Raw genomic sequence first — 26,394 nt, forward strand, 5'->3', positions numbered from 1 at the left:
TGGAATAGAAGTCCTAAATTTCAAGAAGTTTTTAACACAAAACATGAACTTGGCAGAACTGTGCATGCAGTGTTCTAGTTCTCCTGATGAAATGTGTACCCTCATGTGTTTAAGTGTGTGAGATTCAGGAAAAACGACAAGTTAATGTGTTTTGAAATCTTAACTTTTGCTGTATTTAATAGAAAAATTCTAGTTTTAAAGGTTGGGGAAATTATATGTTTTGGGTTTTCAAGTAATCTAATATAGCCTATAAAAAAACTCTTTTATAAAACTATGGCTAGTTAACTGTTTTGCCTTAAACTATGATGGCTGATTCTGCATTAAATACACCCTGCTGTATAAAAATGACACCTACTTGGGTATATTTTCATCACCTTTTCCATCAGATTACGTGCACAACTCTAACAGGAGCTACATATTTTATCTGATGTTTTAATCCAATCTGTGAAAAGAAATGTAATGTTAGGCTACATATTCAGGGCCCAGGCTCCATCTCCTTGGAAACCTGATCTTTCACTCAACGTTGTAAGCTTAATTTGTCTATTTAATCAATTTTTAAGAATAGATGCAAAACCTCAAATCAGCTACCACTAGGTTTCAGCAGCTTGACAGCTTCATGATGAATTTAATAAACTAGAACAAGATGTTAGTTGTGGCCTTTGAGAAAGTTGATGGCTAACGTAGTTGTCTTTGCACTAATTTGGACAGTGGCTAATATCTAAAAACAAATTTCAAACTACATTATAACAGAACTTTCAGTGATTGTGTTTAACTAAGGAATCTGAAGAATAAAAATCTAATAAATCTTCCTCCTCTTCCCCCCCCCCCGCCCCATAAATGAACATAAGATGGTACTAGGTTAGCGATGCTTAGGAAGGTCATCTGTTGTTAGCCCTTGTTCCATGTTTTTTCTCATTTGCAGCTACAGTGGGTATTTCTTAGGGTATGTCTTCACTACCCGCTGGATTGGTGGGCAGCAATCGATCCAGTGGGGATCAATTTATCGCGTCTAGTCTAGACGCGATAAATCGAGCCCCGAGCACTCTCCCATCAATTCCTGTACTCCAGTGCTGCGAGAGGCGCAGGCAGAGTCGACGGGGCAGCGTCAGCAGTTGACTCGCTGCAGTGGAGACACCCCGGTAGGTCGATCTAAGTACGTCACTAAGTTGTGTAACTTAGATCGATCCCCCCCACCAGTGTAGACCAGGGCTTAGTCAACATACAAATTCTGTGTACCCTTTTGAGCTCCTGCAGTTTGAAAAGCTTGGTATTAAGTGTCTTTGTTGTCCGAGGTAATGCTAGCCGCTGACTCAGAGTCAGAACAACTTGTGAACCTGGGCTGATGCCACACTGTAGTTTGGAGGGGAGAAGGGAAGGAGGAGTTTCTAGTAGGAAGGATGCCAATGGGCTTCTTTTAGAGCAAGAAGAAAAGGAGTGCTTGTGGCACCTTAGAGACTTAAGAAATATCATTCACAGGAGTTAAAGCAGTAAATGGCATACTCCATTTTAAATGGCCCAGTCGGTCTACATTTCTTATTAACTTTCTAAAGAAGACTACATGGACAACTATAAACACTGATAAAATATGATTTATTTTTCATAACATGTCATTGCTTATGGCAACATTTTCTTTGCCTGTCATTAAGTTAGCAAGCTTTCCATTGATTTGGGGCTTTTTAATAGCAGCTTATGTGAAGGAAGTACTGTTGTCTGAAAGCTTACTCTTAAGGTAAATATTTAATGGTACACTTCTGGTATGGCTACTGTTGAAATATAATTTCCATTAAGTAGTTACAGTATCATTGTGGAGGAGTATTTCTAACACTTGTCATGTTAAAGAATGGTAGTTTCACAGTTTCTGAATAGTTTGCATTGGCATCATATCCTCCAAGCCATTTTGTAATAATCCTGCCATTGAGGTTTTTAGATTTCAAATACATGACAGATTTCACAGTCTTCAGCTATGATTTTTTTTAAATGAAAGTTAGGGGAAAAACAGCTAATGCAATCTATGTATTTTGTATTTTAAATGTTTTCAGTGTTCTGGTTACAGGATTCTATATAGAAAGCCGATTTAGAGGTATTGTCACCTTGGGGCTGATGTGCTTTTTTGCAGTTTCAGTGAATTACTATATTATAGATTATCAATTTTGCTAAGAATCGAACACATACCATGCAGTAATTGAGCACTAGATTTTTTTTTTTAATGCAAGTTGCCCTTCATCTTAGAAAAGTAAGTGTGTGTGTGTGTTATGTAGGTACTCCCTTCTTGACTTGTGCCTTTGCCTGCAGTTGTTTGACTGTGCTGGTACCATGGACAGCTGAAAAATTGGTAACTACAGAATGAGTCCATTTGTGTGTTTTCCCCTCAAACCTATGTTTTGAATCCTTCATGAGTTGTATGGGAGAATTCAGATGTCCAAGAAGACTCAACTAATGGTACATGTTTTACAATTCACTTTATTTTTTAATGAAGTAATTCTTCTGCCATGAGACTTTTAAACAGACTAGTTATTTATGCAGAATATAGTCTGTCCTCCAGTCCAGAAAAAACAAAAATGCAGAGTTGGATGTAATTGTTCCAGGTTAGTGTTATGAGCTTACTTAAAGACTGGTATTATCATTCAAACAAAGCCTTACATTGTCAGTTCTGGACCAAACGACTGAAGGAGTTTTCAGTCTTTAAACTACCTATTGGATAGAGGAGTCACTGTCATCTTGAGATATACTGAACTTAAAATGAGCTAAAAGAAGTTTTAAGTACTGCACCTGCTCCCAAGTGCCCCTACCATTTAAAAAAAATCCAATCACATTTTCCTGTTTTTATATTTTAGCTGATTCTTTCCTTTGTGGTGAAAGAGACCCCCACAAACAGGAAAAGCTTATTGACTATAAGAGAAACTGAATACACACAAGTATGATCAAATGCGTTTCCAATTTTATACAAGATGCCAGTATAGTTGAAGAAATGTAGTTTCTTTTAAGGATTCTTTAAATAGCCAGATTATTCATTAAACATCTATATGAATATTTAATAACTTGCTCTTGGAAGAGCTTTAATATACAAACATTCTGCATGGGGGAAATTACAGAAAGCCCAAGTCCATTCTTAGAATGAAAAGTTCTACTATCTGAACACCTTAAGTTTAAATAATTGTGCATATAAAAGTTTCAATCAGCCTTTCTTTGTCTGTGCTGTTCTCTGTTTTCTGAGTGTTACATTTCTTTCAATAAGACTAAGTAGTGAAATGAACTGAGGAGGAATATAAGGAGAGAAGATGGAGTGGACCAGTTACACCAGTGGAGGGCAACCTGCAACCCACAGGCTGCACGCAGCGCATCAGGGTAATCCATTGGTGGGTCGCCAGACAGTTTGTTTACATTTGCATGGCCGCTCGTAGTGGCTGCGGTTCGCCATTCCCGGCCAATGGGAGCTGTGGGAAGCGGCAGCCAGGCACGCGCTGCTTCCCACAGCTCCCATTGGCCGGGAATGGCGAACTACAGCCACTGGGAGCTGCGGGCGGCCGTACAAATGTAAACAAATGGTCTGGCAGCTCGCCAGTGGATTACCCTGATGGGCTGCAGGTTGCCCACCACTGAATTATACCTTTCACAGTCTCGCAATAAGATCTTCAAAGGACATGAGTGAGTAAAAATCGGAAGCACAGTGCCAATGATACATGAACTACTTATGGGACAGATCATCAGATATATTCATGGGTCAGCACTGGAATCTAAGGGTATGTCTACTCTGCAAAATAAAACCCGTGGCTGGCCCGTGCCAGCCAAACTTGGTCTTGCGAGGCTTGGGCTGTGAGGCTGTTTCATTGCTGTGTAGACTTCTGGGCTTGAGCCCTTGCAGGGTCCTAGAGCCTGGGCTCCAGTCCGAGCCCGGAAGTCTGTACAGCAGTGAAACAGCCCTGCAGTCCGAGCTCTGTGAGGCCAGGTTGGCTGGCGCATCAGGTTTCTCTTTACTTTGTACCTGAAGAAGACTGTGGGTAAAAGACTGTGCCAATCACAGAGGTTGGGCCTGGAGCAGTTCCATGTTTCTAAGAGTTGTTTTTGAGGCTCAACCAAAAGCTTGGTATCCATAGTCTAAAACTGGTCTTATCAATGCTCTATACATTATCAGTACCTTCTTATCTGTACCTTATTTGTTTCCAGCTATACTTTTAAGTAAGTTCAGCCTACTTTTACACTTTTGCATTATTTTATCTGTGTGACCTTTCCAAGTTAACTTATTATCAAAGACTACTCTTAAGAACATAATTCAAAAGTTTATCTGAATATTTTCACCATGAAGAAATAAATTCCATTCATCCCTAATTTTCTTCCAGATTAAAAACATTTGCTTTGCTTTTGCAAGTGAATTTAAATCCCCATTCATTTTCCCATTTGGAAATTCTCTGCCATGCCTCATTTATCTTTTCCACAGATACTTTGTCTTTTATGCTTAGTCTGTATAGCACGGTTGTCTGTGAAAAGGGAAATACCTGTTCCGATCTGCACACTTTCTGGCAGATCATTTATCATAATGTAAAACAAAGTAGGAGTCCCAAACTGAACTGGGTCTCTTTTAGCTACCCTCTTTACACCTGCCATTTGCTACAAGTGTACTGAGGTGGGGCTGATTGGGTCCACAGGCCCTCATTAATCCCCCTTGCCAGTGAGGGGCCTGTGTGCCCTGTCATATATGGTATAGGTAATTCTTTGTAATTGATTAAAAGTGCTGCGATTGGAGTTTTCTTTTTATATTGCAAATGGCTGACCTTAAAGTGCGTCTGTTTCTTCCATAAATGAGAAGTTTCACTTTGTGAATTGCAATAAGTTGACCTTTTTACTATTTTCAAAAGACTAGAGGTATGCTCTGGAAGACCTTTCTGATTGAGTCTTTTCTGCTGTTTAAGTTAGTTCTAAGACAGGAGGAGAAAAATGTTTAAGATTTTTGCTTGGATCTCTTATAATTTGAAGGTCATCCCTGCCATATTCATAGAATCCTAGAAATGTAAGGCTGGAAAGTACTATAAGATATCCAGTCCAGCCCCCTTCACTAAGGCAGGACCAACTCAACCTAGACTACCTCTGACAGATATTTGTCTAAGCTGTTCTTAAAAACCTCTAGTGATTAGAGATTCTACAACTTCTTTTGGAAGCCTATTCCAGAGATTAACTACCTTTGCGGTTAGGAAGTTTTTCCTAATATCTAACCTAAATCTTCCTTTTTAAAGATAAAGCCCATTATTTCTTTTCCTACCTTTACTGGACATGGAGAACAATTGATCACCAGCCTTTAACACATTTTAAGACTATCAATCATCTTCTCCCCCCCCCCCCTTTCTTTTCTTGAGACTGAATGTGCCCAGTCCCTTTGCTGTTAGGTGCTAAAGTGATTATGTAGTTTTTGCCCTCTGTTTTAGGAAAACTACACTCCTGGAGGAAACGAGTCTAACAAAAAGTCGAAAGCAAACACTGCCCGTCCCTGGGTTAGAGCCAAACTTTTTGGCCTGAGGGCCGCATCAGCTTTCTGAAATTGTATGGAGGGCCGGTTAGGGGAGGCTGTGTCTCCGCAAACAGCCAGACGTGGCCTGGTCCCCGCTCCCTATCTGCCTCCCCCAAGCTTCTTGCCCCCTGACAGCCCCCCTGGGACTCCTGCACCATCCAACCACCCCTGTTCCCTGACAGCACCCCGGGAACCCCTGCCCCATCTCCCTCCCTCCCCCCCCCCCCGCCTCCAACCACCCCTTCTCCGTGCCTGTCCCCAGACTCCCCTCCCCAGCTGCCCCATCCAATTCCCCCCCCCGACTGTCCCCCCGGGACCCCTGCCTCATCCACCCTGTCCCCTGACTGCCCCCCCTCCAGCCGCCGCCCCATCCAACCCCTCCTCTCCTTCCTGACTGTCCCCCAAGACCCCTGCCCTCATTCAACCCCCTGTTCCCCGCCCTCTGACTGCCCCAACCCCTATCCACACCCCCAGCCCCTGACCACCCCCGAACTCCCCTGCCCTCTATCCAACCCTGCCCCCTTACCACGCTGTCCAGAGCACCGATGGCTGGCCGCACGGCTGCATCAGGACAGACGGCTGCGCAGCACAGAGCACCGGGTCAGGCCAGGCTCTACAGCTGCGCTGCCCCAGGAGCTCGCAGCCGCCCCGCCCAGAGCATTGCGCCGGCAGTGCAGTGAGCTGAGGCTGCGGGGGAGGGGGAACAGTAGGGGAGGGGCTGGGGGCTAGCCTCAAGGGCCGGGCAGGACGGTCCCGTGGGCTGTAGTTTGCCCACCTCTGCTCTAACCAGTGTGTGGCATTCTTCGCTTTCTCCTGGCCACAGTATTTTCCCTAAGGTTTGTGTGATGTATTCTCCTCTATACTAGGATTCCCCACATATTTTCTTCCCTTGGTTTTAGGGTCCAAACTGGACAATACCAGTCTTTCTTTTGTCTGGTTCTAATCTCTCTGCCAGGGTTATGACCACCTCCCATCTGACCACAGTGGAGATTGGGTGAAGAGGAACATCTTCCTTCCTTTTCTTTCTGTCTCAGAAACCCTAAGCTTGGGCCCCTAAACAAAGGGGAAGCTCACCTCCAGGGGCTCTGCATACTCTATTACAATGCCCTGGGTAACTTCATTCACCCACTTCTGCAACTTCTCTCTTGGCCTCCTCCTGGGTTTGTCTCAGCCTTCTACCTGCTGTGAAGGACTGCAGGAAGAATCTGCCACTGTCACCCAGCCTTATGCATAGTTGTTTATGGAGAGACCCTGCCTTCTGTCTCCTCCCTTTAGTAGAGATCCAAAACCTATTACTTTTCAGGCTCTCTAGCACAGCCTGGCCCTTTTCCAGGAACTCTCAGAAGAAGAACCACTGCAAGTCTCGATCCCTACTTCCTTTCTCTTTCACTGGGGAACAGGAATTGCTTTCTTCCCCTCCTGCTTCCTTTCCCAGAATGCATTGCTGCCAAGCCTACAATTTAAAACAATCCCTAAATGTACATTTACACAACAGACTGTTACAGACTTGAATGAATTAAATGGAAAAGTTGTTTACGTTGTCACTGTTCCTTATTGGGGGTATTCTTTAAAAACACTTATCTTCGGCTCTTGGTATTAATTCAGAACCCCAGAAAATCACTTTAGTCTCTGTAGCAGATAGTTTTGCACCTAGTGTTCCTAAATGGCACTCTTATTAAAAAGCCTCAGGACAGTAGGTAATCTTACTTCCCACTGAAATGAAAAATTAAGGACAATTTTAGCCTTTATCCAGTACAGTGTGGCTTTTGTGGGTTATGCCAGACCTTTAACAACTTAATGTAAAAACAAACTGAAGTTTTCTGGTTTCAGATTCTGTCTGTGACAAACTGTAGTGTCTCTTATGTTTCCATTTAGGAATTTTGCCTTATTTATTTATTTTTTTAATTGTTAACAAACCACTGTTAAAGTGACTTCCATGGCATGATTTTAAAACTCATGTAATTGAGGAAATTCAGATGTCTGTTACTGCAATGCTTAGTGGAGAATCAAGTATTATACGCTGTGTGAGTGGAGTGGGGAGATAACTAGCTGCGTCCCCCAGTAGCTGTACAGTAGTATGGAAATTTGTCAATAAATTTAAATGTTTAAGGATATTGACACACGTTATTCTGATTTATTTCTCATAACATTTCTATTATGTGAAATAGATTCCCTGTTTTAGTTGCTGCTATAACAATTAAATGGTTGTGGAATATTCAGTTTACTTTAGGAACATAGGACTTGCATATGAGATCGGTCCAGCGAGTCCAGTGTCTTAGGTGCCATTGGGGAGTATCAAATGCTTCAGAGGAAGGTGCAAACATTCTCTTAAGGGCAATTATAGAATAACCTGCCCATAGAACAGTGGTGTCAAACACCCAGTGTGCAGAGGATCCAGCTATCATAAGGTATTTGTTTGGTCCCCTTGGCAGATCCAGAGTCTACATAGTTTAAGCATTCTTTGAGAGACAGAGGAGGGAGTATTGAATTGTGGTGGTGGTTTTTTTTTGTTTGTTTGTTTTTTTTTTTTTGTTTTGGGACAACCAAAAGGGCTAGAAAAACCTTTCAAATGTGAGCAGAACGTAAACCAGTGCATGCTTTTCTCTTTGAATTTGCAAACAGCCTGAAACAGCTCAGATAGCTAACCTTGTTTAAGACCATAATGCTTAAGCATCACTCTGACACTTAAATTGTTTGAATATCTAGCTTTTAAGTACTCAGCTGTGTGCCTAATTTCTGCGGTTCTAGAAACTGTGTGTATGATCGACTATTTACATACACCAGTGGCCAAACAAAGGGCAGCAATAGCGGTGGTCCTAAAAGTGCCTGGCATTGTTTTTCCCCACTGAATGGAACAATAACTTTGCTAATTTAAAAGTAATATTAATGCAAACCTCCTATTCTTATCAAAACCTCCTATTCTTATCAGCGGGTGCTTCAACGTGGTTTGAAGATAATATTTAGTCCTAATTTTTAAATCTAGCCCACTGACCATCCACAGTGCAGCTACTCAGATCATCTTCCTTGCCTGTCACTGATGACTCCTTTTTGAATCTGTCCATCTCCTCTTGTTTCATAAGTATGTTATCAAAATTGCTTGTTCCCTCTTTCAAGGTCCCTTCCTACTTGACTGCAGTTGTCTTGTGTTGTCCCTTGCCTCCTTTGTTCTGCCTGTCAGGTTTTCCCATGTCTGTGTCTGTGCCTTCTTTCACACTCATGCTTATGCATAGAATGATTTCCCCTGAATAAATCCATCAGGCTGCTATGCTCTCCTACTGGAGACTCTCCTCTCTTCCTAGCCAGCCAATGATAGATTGAGTATGCATCAGTTGAGGATAGCTGATTTAATTTTATTATTTTGAATCAGTTTTTAAATGCTAACTGTCTGAAACATTCAAGTTATGCAATTGTTAGCCTACGTAAACTGTGCTCTTGTACTCTCTCCCCATCTTCCCTCCTTTTGTTTGTCATGCTCACTTATTCAATCTTGTAACAAATTAGATTGTAAATTATTCCAGGAATTGGCTATCACTTACTGTGGACTGGTCCACGGTACACAGTTAGGTCAAAATAGGGCAGCTTATGTAGCCCTTATGTCAGTGTCTACACTACAGTCTTCCTCCCACTGATGTAAGTGCCGTACTATGCTGACAGAACTCCAACTCCACCGCCACAAGAGGCATAAAGCTTGTGTCAGTGTAGTTAGGGTGATGCAGTGTCTCTGTAGACACTGTGTCCCTTACATGTCTGTTGGCTGTCGTGCCATGAAATTGACAAGAAAGCTGGGGACCTAGGCACTCCAGATCCATGTGAATGCGTTTTCACTTTCAGGTGACATTGTAAACAAGGCATGGGCAGCATTATCTCCTGCAAATTTTAACCAAACTTGTTTGTCTGAGCGATTGGCTGTAGTAGGACTGAGTGGACTTTGTTTTGTTTTTGAATGAAGTTATTTTTTGTACATAATTCTACATTTGTAAGTTTAACTTTCTTGATAAAGAGGTTGCACTACTATACTTGTATTAGGTGAATTGAAAATGCAATTTCTTTTGTTTTTACTGTGCAAATATTTTAAATCAAAAATAAATATAAAGTGAGCATTCTACACTTTGTATTCTGTGTTGTAATTGAAATCAATATATTTGAAAATGTAGAAAACATCTAAAATATTTAAATGGTATTTTATTATTTACCAGTGCAATTAATTGCAAATCATTTTTTAATCGCATAATTTTTTAAAAATTGTTTGACAGCCCTAATTTTTTGTGTTAATTGCGTGAGTTAAATGCAATTAATTGACAGCCCTAAATAATAGTACTAAGTTAGTCCCCTACACAGGATGAATTTGACACACCACACCTGCTACCCCTCCATGGGAAAATTCTTTCCAGAAAGCTAATGATAGGCATATGTGATAGGTGTATTACCCTGAAGCGTAAGTGCATGGTTTTGTGTGTGGCTTTTCTTTTTTTAAATTCTACTTGATTACTAATTAGCTTTTGGCCTAAGTGATATCTTTTGGCAATGAGTTGCACAAATTAATTGGGTTGTACTACAGAAACGAGTCCTATAAATCACTTTTAAAGTTTTGTTACCTTTCAATTTGGTTGAATGTCACTGTGTGTGTGTGTGTGTGTGTGAGAGAGAGAGGTATATCTATATATGGGCACCTGATTTATCCTGGTCTATGCTGTTAATATTCTATCAAGGGTAGGGTTGCCAACCCTCCCAGATTGGCCAGGAGTCTCTAGGAAGCAGGCTCCATCTCCTGGAGGCTACTGAAGCCAATCAGGTAGATTTTAGGCTGCTAAAGGTCTGGCGGCACAGTGGGGCTAATGGGAGCTGCAGGGACAGTGCCTGCAGGCAGTGCATGAAGCTGCCTGGCCTCCCCTTAGCAGAGGAGCCTGATATACCAGGAGCTGCCCGAGGTAAATGCCACCTGGCTGGAGCCCACACCCCCTCCTGCACATGCCCCCCACACCCAAACTACCAGACACTGCACCCCAACTCCCCTTCTGCATCCCAACCCCCTGCTCCAGGCTCAGCCCAGAGTCCCCTCCCACACTGTGAACCCCACAGCCACCGCCCAGAGCCCATACCCCAACCCCTGCCCCAGCCTGGTGAAAGTGAGTGAGGGTGGGGGAGAGCGAGTGATGGAGGGGGGATGGAGTGAATGGGGGCGAGGTCTCGGAAGGGGCGGGGCAAGGGTGTCTGGGTTTGTGATTAGACAGTTGACAGAATCGAGGGAATCTGCTGCTGCATCAGGCTTGAAATTGCTGTGGTTTCTCTCTTCCCTTTCCCCTTCCCCCTTTCCAAGATAACGAATCATACAAGACATTCGATAGGATTTCCTACATAAATCAATCTGCCTGTCAGCATCTGCTATGGGCACACCTGGTGCACTGTACTGATGTTGCCTGGTGCCCCCATTTTCTCCTTTTCCTCAGGTTTCCTCAGCAGCTGTCTGAGGGCTCTATCTCAGGGTTATTTATTTATTTTGTCTTTAAACCAACTTCTCCATCTTTTTGCAGCTGGTCTCTGACAGGAAATGAATCTTGAGGGGAGAAAGATGGCTGGAGACTCCCCTTGCCCTGGCAATAGAGCCTTAGCTATGTCAATGGCTCAGTAGGTCCCAGCTGGCAACAAAAGTCTCCCAGTTCCAGTGTTTGGCTTCCTGCAGTAGTAACCTTCACCAACGACTTCTCCAAGTTTATTTTGAAGCTTTTCTTCAGCAGATGCCTGTCTCGCTTTCCTAGCCTGGAGCTTGCTTTCTCTATGCACCCTGCTCCAGGACTATAGCAGCTGTCAAGTCTCAGGTGATTTAACGGGGGAAGAAATGTTGGACTACTCCTGAATTGCATAGGAGGCTGGCTGTTAGTGTTCGAGGACAGTCCTGGTACAAGTTCTCTTCCTTACTTTGCTTCTCCCACTGTTGACCCTCTGATTCATCCAAGAGGCCTCTTCCTTGTCTCCCTTCTCAGTTCCCCCTCAAGCTGCAAGTGACCAATTACCTCAATAGCTTTAAATCTTAGGCCGACCAGGCCAATCCTACCTAAGCATCTTAATATTCTTTACTCAGATTCCCTTGGCCTGTTTTGACTAATTTCTCACAAATCCAAGCCACGTGGACTTCCCTGCTCACGAGTCCCTCGCAACTCAACAGGTAATCCCTCCCCTTCCCCTGCATTTCACTCAATGCTGAGAATTGAGTTCTCCCCTCTTTTAGGACTCTAAACAAGGGCTGTAACTACCATACCTCAAAAAATGGAAATGGGCCTCTTCTTCTGAGTATTCCCATAGACATAAGTGTCTTCACCAGTCCTCTGCTCATGAAGGGTAACTTTGCTCCTGCTTTAAATCAGATGGTTTAAGATTGCCTCCTTCTTAATGAACACAGACATTAGGGTCTTGGTTGAATTGATTCATTCCATTCATTAAAATAGCTTAGCCAGTCAATCTCACCTTTCCCATCTTGAAGAAAATTGACTGCAGGTGGTCCATCCCTGACAAAAATTGGTTCATCAGTAAGAAGTCGTCTTAAATTAGATAATTTCACTTGTTAAAGGCCACACTGCAGCTATCAAAATTATGATATGGACTGCCTATTGACAATCCCTCCATATGTCCCGTTGTTACTTTACTGGTGGCGATCACCATATTATCTCTGTGGGAAAACCTTTGTCAGGTTTGCATGACTGATGGGATGGACACGTGGGCCTTACAGGGTTCAGGACAGGTGGTGTCCTCTGGAATTCCAAATCAACATCTACCTCATGAGTTGTCAGCCTCCTTCTTAGGGTCCCTCTAGGAACTGCAGTCATTCATATAGAGAGCTACAGCAGAACTATCATGGATTAGCTCAGCCACCAAGATGGACCAAAAAATGAAAGCCAGAGGACAGTGTTTCAAGGGCAGAAGATTCTAATGTTTGTCCTTGGCAAGACCATCAGGCAGGCCAACTGGCCTAGCATTGAAGCCGGATGTGGTAGAAAGTAAGTAAAGACCTGCTGGTATAAATCAGATTGCATTTTTGATCCTTCCGTAAATCCACCAAAAAGATTACCAAATCCTTCTCTTGGCATTGGTGCACACAGGCCTGAAGAATGGACACACTCTCTATTGTTTCTCTGTCTGAATCTATAGAGAGATGCTTTTCCATTCTTCACCTCCTTATAGTTAGGGTTGCCAGAAAGATCAGCCAGGATTGAACTTTAGTAACTTTGAGTCTTACTTCCTGGTCCCAGATGCACATGTAAGTCAGATGTGGATACTGCCAATTTCTCAGGACCTCATTCATCAGGGTCACTTGATACTTCCGGTTCTGAACAACCATATCTCTTAGATGGTTATTGTCAGAATGACCACTTTTATAAAAGTGGACATTATCCAGAAACACTTCCATGAACTGCTCTTACAGGGAATTTGGAGGACCTGGAATCTAGTATATTAGAAAGAAGATTGTCCATGTTCTGAACTTTCCATTAGACTGTTTAATTTTTTTTCTTTCCCCGTAAGATTCTAGTTTCTTCAGAGAATAATTCTTAGCCTTGAGCAAGATGTGTCTTATCCTTCCCAGTTCTAGCTCATTGCTTCATCTATATGCCCCATTTTCTGAAAGCAGCACTGGTATAAAGACTGCCCATCCTTCCACCCAGTGGAACATTGGCATCTTTTGCTAAACCCCTTTTTGAGCCACTGTGAGAAATGTCCTTGTATTTCCTGACCTGAGAGTTTGCTTTCATTTCTTGCTATCACATAGACTTGAAGGTTTAGCAAACTTTGGAGCCTTATCTTCAATTTATTTTCCAAATAAGGTTAATTAAAGTCAGGGGATGGGGGGGAAAAAATTGTGCCTTCCACTTAAACCAATCAACTATCTTGTTTCTTTTGAAGCCATGTTATAATTTAGGACAAACAGTTGCATGTTTCAGAGACAAGCAGGGCAATAAAGCTTTACTTACTTAGAACTGAACAGTGAAGAAGCCAGATGTTCTAATGGTATTTTATTAGAGACTTAGTGAGTGATGCAGAGTCATTTGCAGATGGGTTGTCTATTTTCCAAGCTTACAAGCATCTAAATGTGTCTCTTGAAGGTATAAACTCCAGCAGAGTTACACAGTGTTTATACATAGTCACCAGCCACTCAGGATCAACTTACTGCTTCCCCTTCGGGCCTTGTCTGAGCAGCAAACCATTGCCCATTAATTGCTACGCAGACCCACCCTACTTGTATTGGTTCTTGGATCCGAAAGGGATCACTAAGACAACTGTCAGTTGGATCATTCAAGGTAGAACTTTCTGTGGCATGCAGCCTATACAGATTGTGGGTCACGGGGAGTGGCTAGGCTGAAGCTGCCAGCGGGTGGCAGTATGGGGATGTTGGTCCTGCAGGCCTAGGTTCAAGTCCTGCTGATCATTACAACTGCGCACAGCTCCCCACCGCTGAGGACACCAACTCTTTATCGCCCACGTTTTCCACCTCCATGGCCACCTAGACCACATTACTTTAGATTGGGGACCCTAGTTTATCTCATGGTTTTGGAGGGCAGTATTCAACTTACTAGCAGTGCATCTCTATATCTCAGCCACCTATTATATGCAAATAGATGGCTAATCAGATACTGGAACAGTACCTATAGTGCATCATATTTTTCCTCATTGATTCCATACACAGAATTCACATATAATAATGCTGATCATGCCTTAAGTCAGGTGAGCCTGTATTTTCTCCCCCAACTATGATTTTCAACATTGATTTCATTGTGCACTTCCTCCCCGCAGCCTCAGATCTGATACATGACATTCCACAAACTCAAGAGAAGCTGAAGTGACACTTTGATGTGGCCAAGGTGGCGTACCAGCATTATGCTTATTGCTACAGCTAGGAAGGTCCCATTTACACAGTGTGGCAGAAGGTGTAGCCAAAAACCTCCAAAACAGACCACCCTGTCCACAAGCTGGACCACCAATATGTAGGTTCTTACCAGATCTGCAGCCCAATCAACCTAGTAATCTTTGAACTTCAGCTCTCCCTATCCCTAAAGCTGCATTATGTAGTTCATGCTTCCTTCTCTCACAATCTCTCCCCCAACCAAAACCAACCTCCTTCCACACCAATTCAGGGACAAGAAGAGTAGCTAGTGCATGAGATCTGGACTCCCAGATATGCAAATGAAAGTTGTGGTATTTTATTGGTTCACAAAGATATGTCCCTGAGGAGCAGAGCTGGGAACCAGTTCACCATATACATACCCCTTAAAAAAAAAAGGGGGGGGGGGTGCGGGGGATGGGACACCCATGGACCTCAGGTGTGAAATTGCACCAAATGGGAGGTTGTGATGTCAAGACCCTGGTTCTAACCTAGGCCCACTGGGTATTTAGGAAGTAGCCTTGGCTGTCATGCACACTGACACAGTGGGATGTTATCAGAGAAGTCACAGACATGGGTGGGCCAGCTTCCAGGGTTCTGTGACCCGCTTCCTGATTTGGCCACACAGTCTTGACCCTGATTGGCAGGTGACAATAGATTGTAGCTGTGGCCTGGCTTGATGTGAATAATTATCATCACAAAACATGCTGTAAAAAAACAAGTAAGTGAACAAGTAATTAACACAGGGGAGGAGGCCTCATTCTTTGAAAGGTAGGATGAGGGTGGTAAATGAATCATTAGGCAGAAAACAAGATGTTTGTGCTATATAAGATTAGTAAATATGTCAGTAGGCTAAAAGGCCAGAATGTCGGCGCCAACTAAGAAAAGAGGGAGAATACCCAGGGCGTTATTTACTGTGAACTAGATAAAAAGGAACAAAATAAATTAGGAATGTAAAGAGGAAGTTTAACCATAGACAGTGCATGCTGCAGAGGGATTGATTACTGCAAAGTAGCCAAGCCCAAAATGTTTGGCTTGTATAGTAAATGCAATGGAATGTGTATATAAATGGAGAGGGTTTCTGTGTAACTTCGGAACTGTGATGTATTCTGCATCCATCGCCACTCCAATTGAGTCTAACTCAGTGTAGGACTTCTGTATGCCAAATAAAGTTACCTGAGTGACAAAGGCTGGAGTCAAACTGAGTTCTGTGGAAGCTGAGTGAAAAAAGCTGAGAAAATCCAAACATAAATAAACTGTTTCTCTTCTGGCCTTGCCTGAGCAACAAGCCATTACACACTGGTTGCTATTCAGACCAACCCAACCTTGCCTTCCTGCCTCACCCGACCCTGCCTTGCTGCCCTGTTTGACCTGGCCATGCCACTGCATCTGAGCCTGCCCTGCTGCCCCACCTACCCTGCCTTGCTGCCCCACACTGACCCCACCAGCTGCCTTGCTGTACCATCCCCTTGCATTAGGTCTCATGATTATTGGACCCCTTGCATGAACTCTGATCACTGATCGGGACTGCCCTTTGATCTGCATGACTCTGTCATTATAATATGTAAGCTAAAGTATGACTTAAGATTTATCCCACCAAGTCTCTGTGATACCAATTATCAGTGGAATATTGATAGAGAAAGGAAGAACAGGCAAGAAAAAAAGGGAGGAGGTGCTGAATTATACATCAAGAATATATACACTTGTTATGAGTAAGGCTCCGTGTTTGTCATGAAGTCACAGATTCTGTGACTTTCTGTGACTTCTGGAGCTGCCTGAGCAGCTCCGGCAGCCCCTGAGCCATTTGCACTGGCTGCTGCTGGGGCAGACTTGGGGGGCCGCCCACCCCCTAGCAGCAGGAGTTTGTGGGGGGGGGCTCAGGGCTGGGGATTGAGATGCGGGACAGTACTTATCTGGGGGGGAGGGCTCCCCGGAAGGGTGACCGCAACTCCCCTTCCAGCTCCATATGCTGCCTCTGCCCTCAGGCATTGTCCCCGCAGCTCCCATTGGCTTCAGTTCCCAGCCAATAGGAGCTGCAGAACTGGGGCTTGGAGTGAAGCATAGGCAGCACTTGGAGCTAGGAACTGGGGTCACTACTTCCCAGGAGCTGGGTGGGGAACCTGCCCCAGCCCCACCAACCCCCAGCACCTGTGGTGCCCCCCCAGGCCCTGACTCCCCAATACGAGCACTTGCAGTACGCCCGTAGCCCCCTCCCTAGCACCCAGGGTGACCCCTCCCAGGCTACGACCCCCCCCTGGCCAACACCCAGGCTATGCCCCTCGCTCCAGCACCCTCAGAGCTTCCCCAGGTCGCACTATCCCTAGCTCCCACGGTGCCCCCTCAGTACCACAGTGCCCCCCGGACCACCTCCCCCAGCATCTGTGGTGCCCCCAGGGCTGCCCCCCCTCCCCCCAAGCTTTAGTCTGGGGTATATAGTAAAAGTCATGGACAGGTCACGGGCCATGAATTTTTCTTTACTGACCGTGACCTGTCCATGACTTTTACTAAAAATACCTGTGACTAAAATGTAGCCTTAGATATGAGGTCCAGAAGGAGGTGAGAGGAACACTAATTGAAAGTCTCTGGGTAAAGATATAAAAGGGGTAAAAAATAGACCCCTGCAGTGATGCCAACTCTATTATAGATCACCAAATAAGGAAAAGGGAGGTGGGTGAATCATTTCTAGAACAAACAGAAACATAAGACCTGGTAGTGCAGGACTTCTACTTTTCCAGCAGATGTCTGGGTAGATATAAGGCAAAACACAATTTCCAATACATTTTTTAGAATTGATTCTGATCAACTGGGAGAACTTGGTTCCGAAAGTGGAAGGCAATTTGGGTGAAAGACAGAATGAAATGATAGATTTCATGATTCTAAGGAAAGAAAGGAGTGAGCAGCAGAATAAGGCCAATAGACTTCCAAAAAATGGACTTCAGCAAACCCAGAGAACTGGTGGGTCCCGTGGGAAGAAAATGTAAGAGGAAAAAAGAGCTCAGGAGAGCTGACAGTTTCTCAAAGAGACAGTATTAAAGGCGCAACAGTTAACAATGTTAAAGTGAAGAAAATATAAGAATGCTGTAAGAGGCCGGTGTGGCTCCGTCAAGATTTCTTTCATGACCTGAAAGTCGAAAACGAATCCTACAAAAATTGGAAACATGGACAGATCACTAAGGATGAGTATAAAAGAATAGCACAAGCATGTAGGAACAAAATCAGAAAGGGTAAGACCAAATGAGTTACATCTAGCAAGGGACATAAAAGGTAATAAGAAGAGGTTTCTTTAAATACATTCGGAGCAAGAGAAAGATGAAGGAAGGTGTTTGCCTTTTAGGGGAAGGAGAGCTAATAATGAATGACTTGAAGAAGGCTGCGGTATTGAATGCCTATTTTACATCATGCTTCACTAAAAAGGGAAATTGTGATGAAATACTGAACATAATTAATATTAACAATAAGAGGGAAAGAATGCAAACCAAAATGGGGAAAACAGGTTAAAGAATATTTAAATAAGTTAGATGTATTCAAGTCAATAACACCTAATGTACTTCAGGAGCTAGTTGAAGCAATCTCTGAACTGTTAGCAATTATCTTTTAGAACTTATGGTGGATGGGTGATGTCCCAGAGGAATGGAAAAGGGCAAGCATATTACCAATCTTTAAAAAGAGGAACAAAGAGGATCCAGGGATTTATAAACTAATCAGCCTAACTTTGATACCTGGGAAGATACTGAAACATATAATTAAACAATCAGTTTGTAAGCACATAGAGGATAATAGAGTTCTAAGTAATAGCCAGCATGGATTTGTCAAGAACAAATCATGTCAAACCACCCTAATTTCCTTCTTTGATTTGTAGAAAGAAGTGGCTAGGCAGTAAGTTGTAGACATGCTATATCTTGATTTTAGAAAGGCTTTTGACATGATCCCATCTGACATTCTCATAAGCACTGTAGGGAAATGTATTTGAGATTAAATTACTATAATATGGGTGAAAAACTGGTTGAAAGATCGTACTCAAAGAGTAGTTATTAACAGTTTGTTGTGAAACTGGGAGGACATATCTAGTGAGGTCCTACGGGGTCTGTCCTGGGTCCAGTAATAGTCAATACTTTCATTAATGACTTGGATCATGGAGTGGAGAGTATGCGTATAACATTTGTAATGACACCAAGCTGGGAGGGGTTGCAAGCCCTTTGGAGACAGGATTAGAATTCAAAATGATTTTGACAAATTGGAGAATTTGTCTGAAATCAAGAAGATAAATTTCGGTAAAGACAACTGCCAAGTACTATACTTAGGAGGAAAAATCAAATGTACAACTACAAAATGAATAACTGGCTAGACAGAACTGCTGCTAAAAACGACCTGGGAGGTTACCGGGGACCATAAATGTAATATCAGTCAACACTGCGATGCAGTCATGAAAAGGCTAAAATTGTTCAGGGGTATATTACATGATAGTTGTCCCACTCTACTCGAAACTGGTCAGGCTTTAGCTGGAGTACTGTGTCCAGTTCTGGAAAGCACATTTTGAGAAAGATATGGATAAATTGGAGAGAAGCCAGAGGAGAGCAACAAAAATAATACAAGATTTAGAAAAAGTGGCCTCTGAGAGAAGTTTTTTAAAAAATTGGGCTTGATGAGAAAAGAAGAGTGAGTGGTGACACAATATGTCTTCACATTTGTTAAGGGCTGTTATGAAAGAGGACTGAGATCAGTTGTTCCCCATGTCTAGTGAAGGTAAGGGCAAGAAGTAATGGGCTTAATCTGCAGTAAGGGAGATGTGTAGGTTAAATAGTAGGAAAAGCGTGTAGGGGGCAGGAACTTGGTCTCCCAAGGTCCCTTCCAGCCCTGCATTTCTTTGATTCTGTGATTAGTGATTGGGTAAGTTTACTCCTTTCCCATTTGTGCTTGCATAAATATCCTTGTGTAAATTACTCCCCTGTTAGCTGCTCCTGTTTGCCTGCTGAGGTGTTTGCTAGGCAACTACTTGCTGGTCAGGGAGTCAGGAACTATGCATTTACTGTGTGATTCTGAGCAAGTCACTTCACCTCTTCCTCAGTTTCTCTATTTGTAAAATGGGGATAATTCCTTCCATACAGAATGTTGAAAATCTACTCACTAGTGTTTAAGTTGCTTTTGCGATTCTTGAATACATGGCAGCTGTGTAAGTGTAAAAGTAGTAATATTACTACATTCCTCAAACTTGTCTTGTATTTGTCTAATCCAGCTTCTAATGCAATCCATATCATCATTATCATGGCAGATTCCAAAGAGAGGTTGCCTCATTGCAAATTGAGCACCACCCGGATCAGCCTCTGCCAAGGTGCTTAAGGTGGTCGGATATATATTCAGTTTATATCTATCACTGGCACTCATATTGTGCCATCAAAGCTTTTGGCACCCATGTGAGCACTGACCAGGTAATAGCATTCGTTAGTACACATGCTTTGGAATTTGTTGGTGTTCCATTCTTATTTATTATATGTCCATACCAAGAAAGCCAGTGAAACTAAACCATGCTGATGGAGGTGGTTGCTGGTTTCAGCTTTGACTATCCTTGTTTCTGGTCTTGTTCTGCCACTTTATATGGAGCAGCTGATGGAGACAACAAGAATCGCAAATGTCAATATGGTTTTCTTCAGCCTTCCTCAGTACCTGCCTTTCACTTCCATGAAACAGAGTTGTAATCCCACTCTAGTGAGCTATATGCAGTTCATATCTAGTGATTCTTATATTTTATTCAAAGAGAATTTCCCTTACAGGGAATAAATATAAAATAGCAGGTTGTTTTAGAGGTAGAAAACATAAGGCTTCAGGAAAGTAAAAAGTTGTATGCAGTCAAACCTGACAGCTCTGACAATTGTCTTGTGCTGAGTCCAGGTTATCTGACTTAACTTAAATCCTTAGGATATCTGAGTTTTTCTGAGGGCTTGGTACTTATCAATAATACCCATGATGAAAATTTGAAAAATATATTTTATGTATATGTTGTATTGTTCCTTGTTATAAATTTTCTCTAAGAGCTTGAGTACTAAAATTTAGTGGTTCACTAATCTCAAGTAACCCACTAAGGATACTAGAAGTGTTTTTCCATTTGTTAATGTGTGTACTGCACTCTGAAGATGTCAGGTGGTACGTAAGTACTAAACATTTGGTTAAGTCTTGAAATTACTAATGACTATCATCATTCATAACTGAGTGAGACTCTGTCAATGTGATATCAGTATTAGTTAAGAAAATATGCAGCTTGCAGAAATAAGACACTTCAAACTCTTGTGCTAATTTTATGTAGGAGCATTAACTGCCTCCTGGTACTCCCCAGCTCCACTAGGAGCAGACTTCACAGGTCATGGAACATTTTATTTTGGAACAGAACAATGGGTTTGACAATTTGTCTGCCCTACTCATTTAATCAAATATAGATTTTTCTCTGTATTGCTCTCCACTGCTTTTATTTTTTCTCAAAATGTAAAACCACCTATGCAGTAGTAGACACATGATGATTTAGATATTATTCCAACCAATTTAGCATTTATCTGTCCAAGAACCTTTCCTTTTGCTTCTGTGGTTGTGTTCTCATTTTTCTCTGTGTGCAAGTTTTTTTTTATAACAATCAAGGATGTTTGCATGGCATAGAGATCTATTAAGTAAATCCACTAAATGTTCATAGTGCATGTATCATTATGCTCTCTGTATTAATAGCCATCTCAATTTGATATTTATGAATGAGGTCCTAATAATTTAAAAATATTGTTTTCAATTCCAATGATGACTTAAAGGAACATCTTAAATTTGCTATTTTAAAACAATTTAGCTTTGGAATCCTCTTCCCATAACCAGTCTGCCAATAACTTAAAATTTGAATCCAAATTTATCTTTAATAGATAAATATCATGTGGCTGATGATTTGAGGACATCAGCCTCGGAGTATGCATGTGCTGATAGGTGGAGCATGACCCATCGGAAGTGCTCCAAGCCTGAGCTGCTGTCAGCAATAGGCATTCCCCAGGAGGACAAAAGATGCCACTGCTGTAGAACCAATGCCTAAAGAGTGGGTGTGGAATCTCCCCTAATAGCTTGTGTGGTGTCCTCACGATTTAGGGCTTGGCTGCACTTACATTTTATAGTGCTCTAACTTGTTGGCTCAGGGGTGTGAAAAATCACCCCCCTGAGCGCAGCAAGTCAGAGCGCTTTAAAGCGCTAGTGTAAACAGGCTCCGAGCGCTGGGAGCCAATCCCCTCGTGGAGGTGGATTACCAGGAGCCCTGGGAGACCTCTCTCCCAGCACTCTCACACGACCACACTCGCACTTCAAAGTGCTGCCACGGGAGCGCTCCCACAATAACACTTTGAAGTTTCCAGTGTAGCCATGCCCTTATTGTCGGACACAACAGAGTCAGTGGGAGAAAGTGCATATGACATTCAGAACAGTTCATGTCAAAGTGCTGGTGCATATGAATAGAAAGATTTTGTTGATACACCTTGATTCTTTTCAGTGTTGTTGTTTACCTCACCTACCTTGTCTCTAACATCTTGGTTGTCTCAGTCCGCATCAAAATTAGTGTTTAAAAACAAGTTGTAAATATGGAGAATTACAAATTCAGTTTGAAAACAAGCTTCACTTTGAGGCTTCAATGGTGATATTAGTAGCATAGACAAGATTAAAAAAAAAAAGAAAAATACAATTTTCAAAGTTGATAACTTCCTTTAAAGGGCTCACTTTTGTGAGGTGCAGAGCGCTATCATAGAATATCAGGGTTGGGAGGGACATCTAGTCCAACCCCCTGCTCAAAGCAGGACCAATCCCCAATTTTTGCCCCAGATCCCTAAATGCCCCCCTCAAGGATTGAACTCCCAACCCTGGGTTTAGCAGGCCAATGCTCAAACCACTGAGCTATCCGTCCCCCCCTTAGCAAGCTTTAACTTCACAGGCACTAAGCAGCTTGCAGGACTGAGCCCTAACTGATCACCTGACCTGCTTCATTGTTTTTTGAAGATTTACATCCTGTAGCAATCCTAAGAATTGAAGCATAAATATTAGTTTATAAAAGCAGTATCTAGATGAAACACTTGATGTGGAGTCTGTAGAAGTTGCCTGGATGTATTGTGATTCTGAATTTCCAGTTTACCCAGTGTAGGAAGAAAAGCTTTATAGCTCTGTGCACACATAGTACAAGCTAGAACTGTCATGAGCAGCTTAAACATTCAGTACATTTTGTGTCTTGATTAAAGACTTCTCTCTGTTAAAACATGCTGATAAAGAAGAACAGTAGTGGCAGAAGGCTAGCATAACATAAATATCCATAATCTGAACAAATCCAACACCTTGAATACTAATAGTGGGTCATCTCTCTTAGGGCTGGTCTCCACTATAGGGAGATTGACGCTGCTGCAGTCAGTTGCATCAGGGATTGATTCAGCGGGTCGAGTGAAGACCCGCTAAATCGATAGCAGAGTGCTTTCTGGTTGACCCCGGTACTCCAGCTGTCTGAGAAGAGCAAGGGAAGTCGACCGGAGAGCGTCTCCCGGCGACTCAGCGCCATGAAGACACTGGGGTAAGTTGACCTAAGCTACGTCAACTCCAGCTATGTGAATAATGTAGCTGGAGTAGAGTAACTTAGGTCGATTTACCCCTGAAGTGAAGACAAGCCCTTAAAAACTAGGATTTCAAGACTTACTTGCACCCCTAGAGGCAGGGCCGCTTCAGGCACCAGCGTTCCAAGTAGGTGCTTGGGGCGGCAATCTGCAAGGGACAGCAGTCCGTGTGCCATTAGGGCGTTTCCATGGTGGCAGCAATTCAGCAGCAGCTTCTATCTTAAGCCGCCCGCGGCAGTGGCAATTCGGCAGCAGCTCCTATCTCTTCAGCCGCTCGCGGTGGCAGCAATTCAGCATGCTGCTTGGGGCAGCAAAAACGGAAGAGCAGGCCCTGCCTAGAGGGGTGCAACTCTGATAGTCAATATACTTTCCTGACAAAAGTTAGGTCTGGATTCCACGAGGTGCTTGGACACATACCTAACTTTAAGCATGTGAGTAGTCCCATTAGCTTCAATAGGACTACTCTTGTTTAAGTTTACGCGTGTGCTTAACGCCCCGGATCAGTAAGCTATTTAAGTAAAAAGTGACCCTTTTACCTTTACATCCTCTAACTCTGAGAAGCTAGATGACTCCCTTCCTCCTCTGTTCATCACCACCAAGGGTGTCCCCATACATAATTAATCTCACAAATGTTTCTTCTCTCTTAGCCTTCCTCTGAGTCAGAAGCGTTCAGATATCATTGTTCGAGAGCTCTCGTTCGGCCACTTAGAACCAAATGTCTGCCCTTATCTCTACCTCAGAATCCCAGCTCCTCTTCCTCATTCTCTGAAGAACAAACTACTAAACATAAAAATAAGTTAACAAAACGTAAGTTGGATGCAGTCCTCCAAGGAGATAATTTCACATTGTGCTAAGCTTGTGGTTCCACAAAAAATATCCCCATCAGAGGATCGGAAGAGCTCATACTTACCCAAATGTTCCATCTTGGGATGGGTGCATCCATAGCAGCTACCTCAGTGGTATGAGTTACACAACTTTGGACATGGAGGACCCCTTGACTCAATTGTCCCAATTAAACATGATCATTTTAAAATATTGGAAAGAAGGCAGCCAACTCAGAATCACTAGATAAAGTAGTACATTTGGAATGTCTCAAAGGAAAGCCTATTAATATTAACAGAAGGATCCAAGGAAGATTCCAGAGGGAATGGGTAGTGATGAAAAACAGTAGCAAGGGGTTTAATAAAGAGCACTATGTAGCAACCTCTGCTGAAACAGAGAAATCCAGGTAGTGTACCAAATGTGTGAAATACAGTAGAAATTTGTAAAGAGCCTTGCTTAAAACACTAGGGGGAAAGGTTGAGAAGCCATGAGATTTTTCTCTCTGTGCCACCATTAATATGGTGTTGACTTCAAATGATTTACCTGCAGCACTTTTATAGCCAGTATATATGGAAACTGGCAAATCATGAAGGGCTACTTGCCTGATAAATAAGGAGAGCACAATGTCATTGTGTAACGTTAGTTTTTGAGCAGTAACTGATGCTACATATGTTCGTCATTTGACCAAATAGGCCCAATGCCCCACTATATTTTCAAATTAAATCTTTAACAAAAGGACATTTCCCAGTACATCTGGATGCTGAAGAATGCTGAGGACAACAAACAGAAACGTAAAAAAAGATTAGGTTTTTTTCTTAAACATTCTGACTTTTGGAATTAGCAGTCATTTTCAGTTTCTTCCAGCGATTAAATATTGAGAGTCTTTCCCCATCATCTTTTGAGTATAATTAAGAGTGTGCTTTTCAGCCTGCTGTTTGAGAAAAGGAGAATATGATTAGCCTGTTGTTAACAATCACATCTATAACTGAAGACTTTGTATTTAAATCCATTTAGTGTAAATTTGGATACAAAAATGGCCCTTCAAGTTTTTCATTACTGACAATGTTGAATATAATAAAATATTTGATTTCTAAATTTGCCTAACTTATCCTCGAGGATTGATGGATCATAAAATCTAATGTATGTGTTTGGTTTTTTATTTAAAACAAACTGGGGTGATATTGTAGAGGGTTTTTTGACCAGAGATCAGTTGGTGCTGAGGGTGTAGGAGCAGAACACTTACTGAGGGCTTTTGACTCATATGAAGGAGGAGGAAGCTCTTTTAGACTTTGTGAAAGCTTTCCAACCTGCCTCTAGGAATTATCATCCAAATCAGAAAAGGAATCCACAACCATAAATATAAATGTCAAATTTTCAACTCCTCCAGATATGTCTTTAATTGAAATGAGGTGGTGTTTGAGGAATAAAAGGGTAGAAATCTAGGATGTAGGGCCTCATTATATGCCATGTCTTTTTCTTCCCCAGATGCAATAGAATACTTTATTTGTTCACCTTTAGGCATAGGAGCAGAGGGCACACACATCACTTTTGACAATAAGCTTTTATTTGTGGTAGAGTTGTGGATATATTTTAAATAGCCATTTGGATTCCAAATATCCCAAACTGTTATAATCATATCAATCTCTTTAACAGAAAATTTTGATCTATTACTTTTATTTCTGTACAATTTTATATATAATGCAGGCTAATAAGAAATACAGACATTCAGAATTTTGAAGAATTATACTCAACATAGCTAAAAAGGACTGATGGGAAACTTAAGAATCTCTGCAAAGATCCGTTTCCAGGAATAATGTATAAGCAGGAACAGATTCTTTAAAAATTAGTCCTGCACTTTATAAAGAGGATGAAAAACAAATGTAATGTTGAATACCTTACACAGCTAAGTAGGCAAATACATTTTTTTTAAAAGCACATAGATACTCTTCATAGAACAATATTTAAAAAAACAAGCACCCACCAAATAAGTAATACTAAATGGATACATACTGTAAACCAAGGCGTATGTCAAAGAGGAGCAGAGGATATGTACCTCTCTAATAAATATTGTAATACTGGACAAAAGTATTACAGTAAGCCAGTTGTACAGTCCTCCTGAATAAGTCTAATATGGCATGAACTGCAAAAATCACAATGTTCTTACTTATCAAATTTCCATACATAACAGTGTCTGGCATTCGGTATGTTTGGCTCCATCATTTATACTATGTATAGCAATCTCCATGTGAAAGGAAAACTAAAATTCCTGTGCCAAATGAAGAGCCATGACAATTAACTGTTGCTTAAAGTTTCCAACTTTCAGAAAGATCTGGAATCATTATAGATGCTAGATAAATGTATGCATCAACTTTATTTCCTTCAATTGGTGAGGCATCTATTGTCGTTAGATTACTCTATGGATTTGGTACATAAGAAACCTATATACTTTGTCAATATATTAATGTAATTTGTAAATATCTCTTCCATCCTCCACACAAATGCTAGCAAGGTAAACTATGTTTTCCTCCTGGGATATGGATCTGTGATGACTGGTAACATATACTGAAGGAATTTCATTTTCATAGAGCATAACGCTCAGTGTT

At 42.1% G+C, this 26,394-nt stretch overlaps 1 protein-coding gene across 5 annotated transcripts in view; it reads left to right on the forward strand.

The window, feature by feature from the left end:
- Positions 1-26,394, forward strand: part of BMAL1 (basic helix-loop-helix ARNT like 1) — an 82,249-nt gene that overhangs the window by 3,849 nt on the left and 52,006 nt on the right. The window contains exon 1 of one of the 5 annotated variants that reach the window (XM_074955083.1): positions 2,419-2,439. The exons of the other annotated variants lie outside the window; for them this stretch is intronic. The gene's annotated coding sequence lies outside the window, so the exon portion shown is untranslated. Of the gene's footprint in view, positions 1-2,418; positions 2,440-26,394 lie in introns of those variants that run through there. 5 annotated transcript variants of the gene reach the window in all.

The sequence above is a fragment of the Natator depressus genome, chromosome 6 (assembly GCF_965152275.1).
Source record: "Natator depressus isolate rNatDep1 chromosome 6, rNatDep2.hap1, whole genome shotgun sequence".
NCBI classification, from domain to species: Eukaryota; Metazoa; Chordata; order Testudines; family Cheloniidae; genus Natator; species Natator depressus.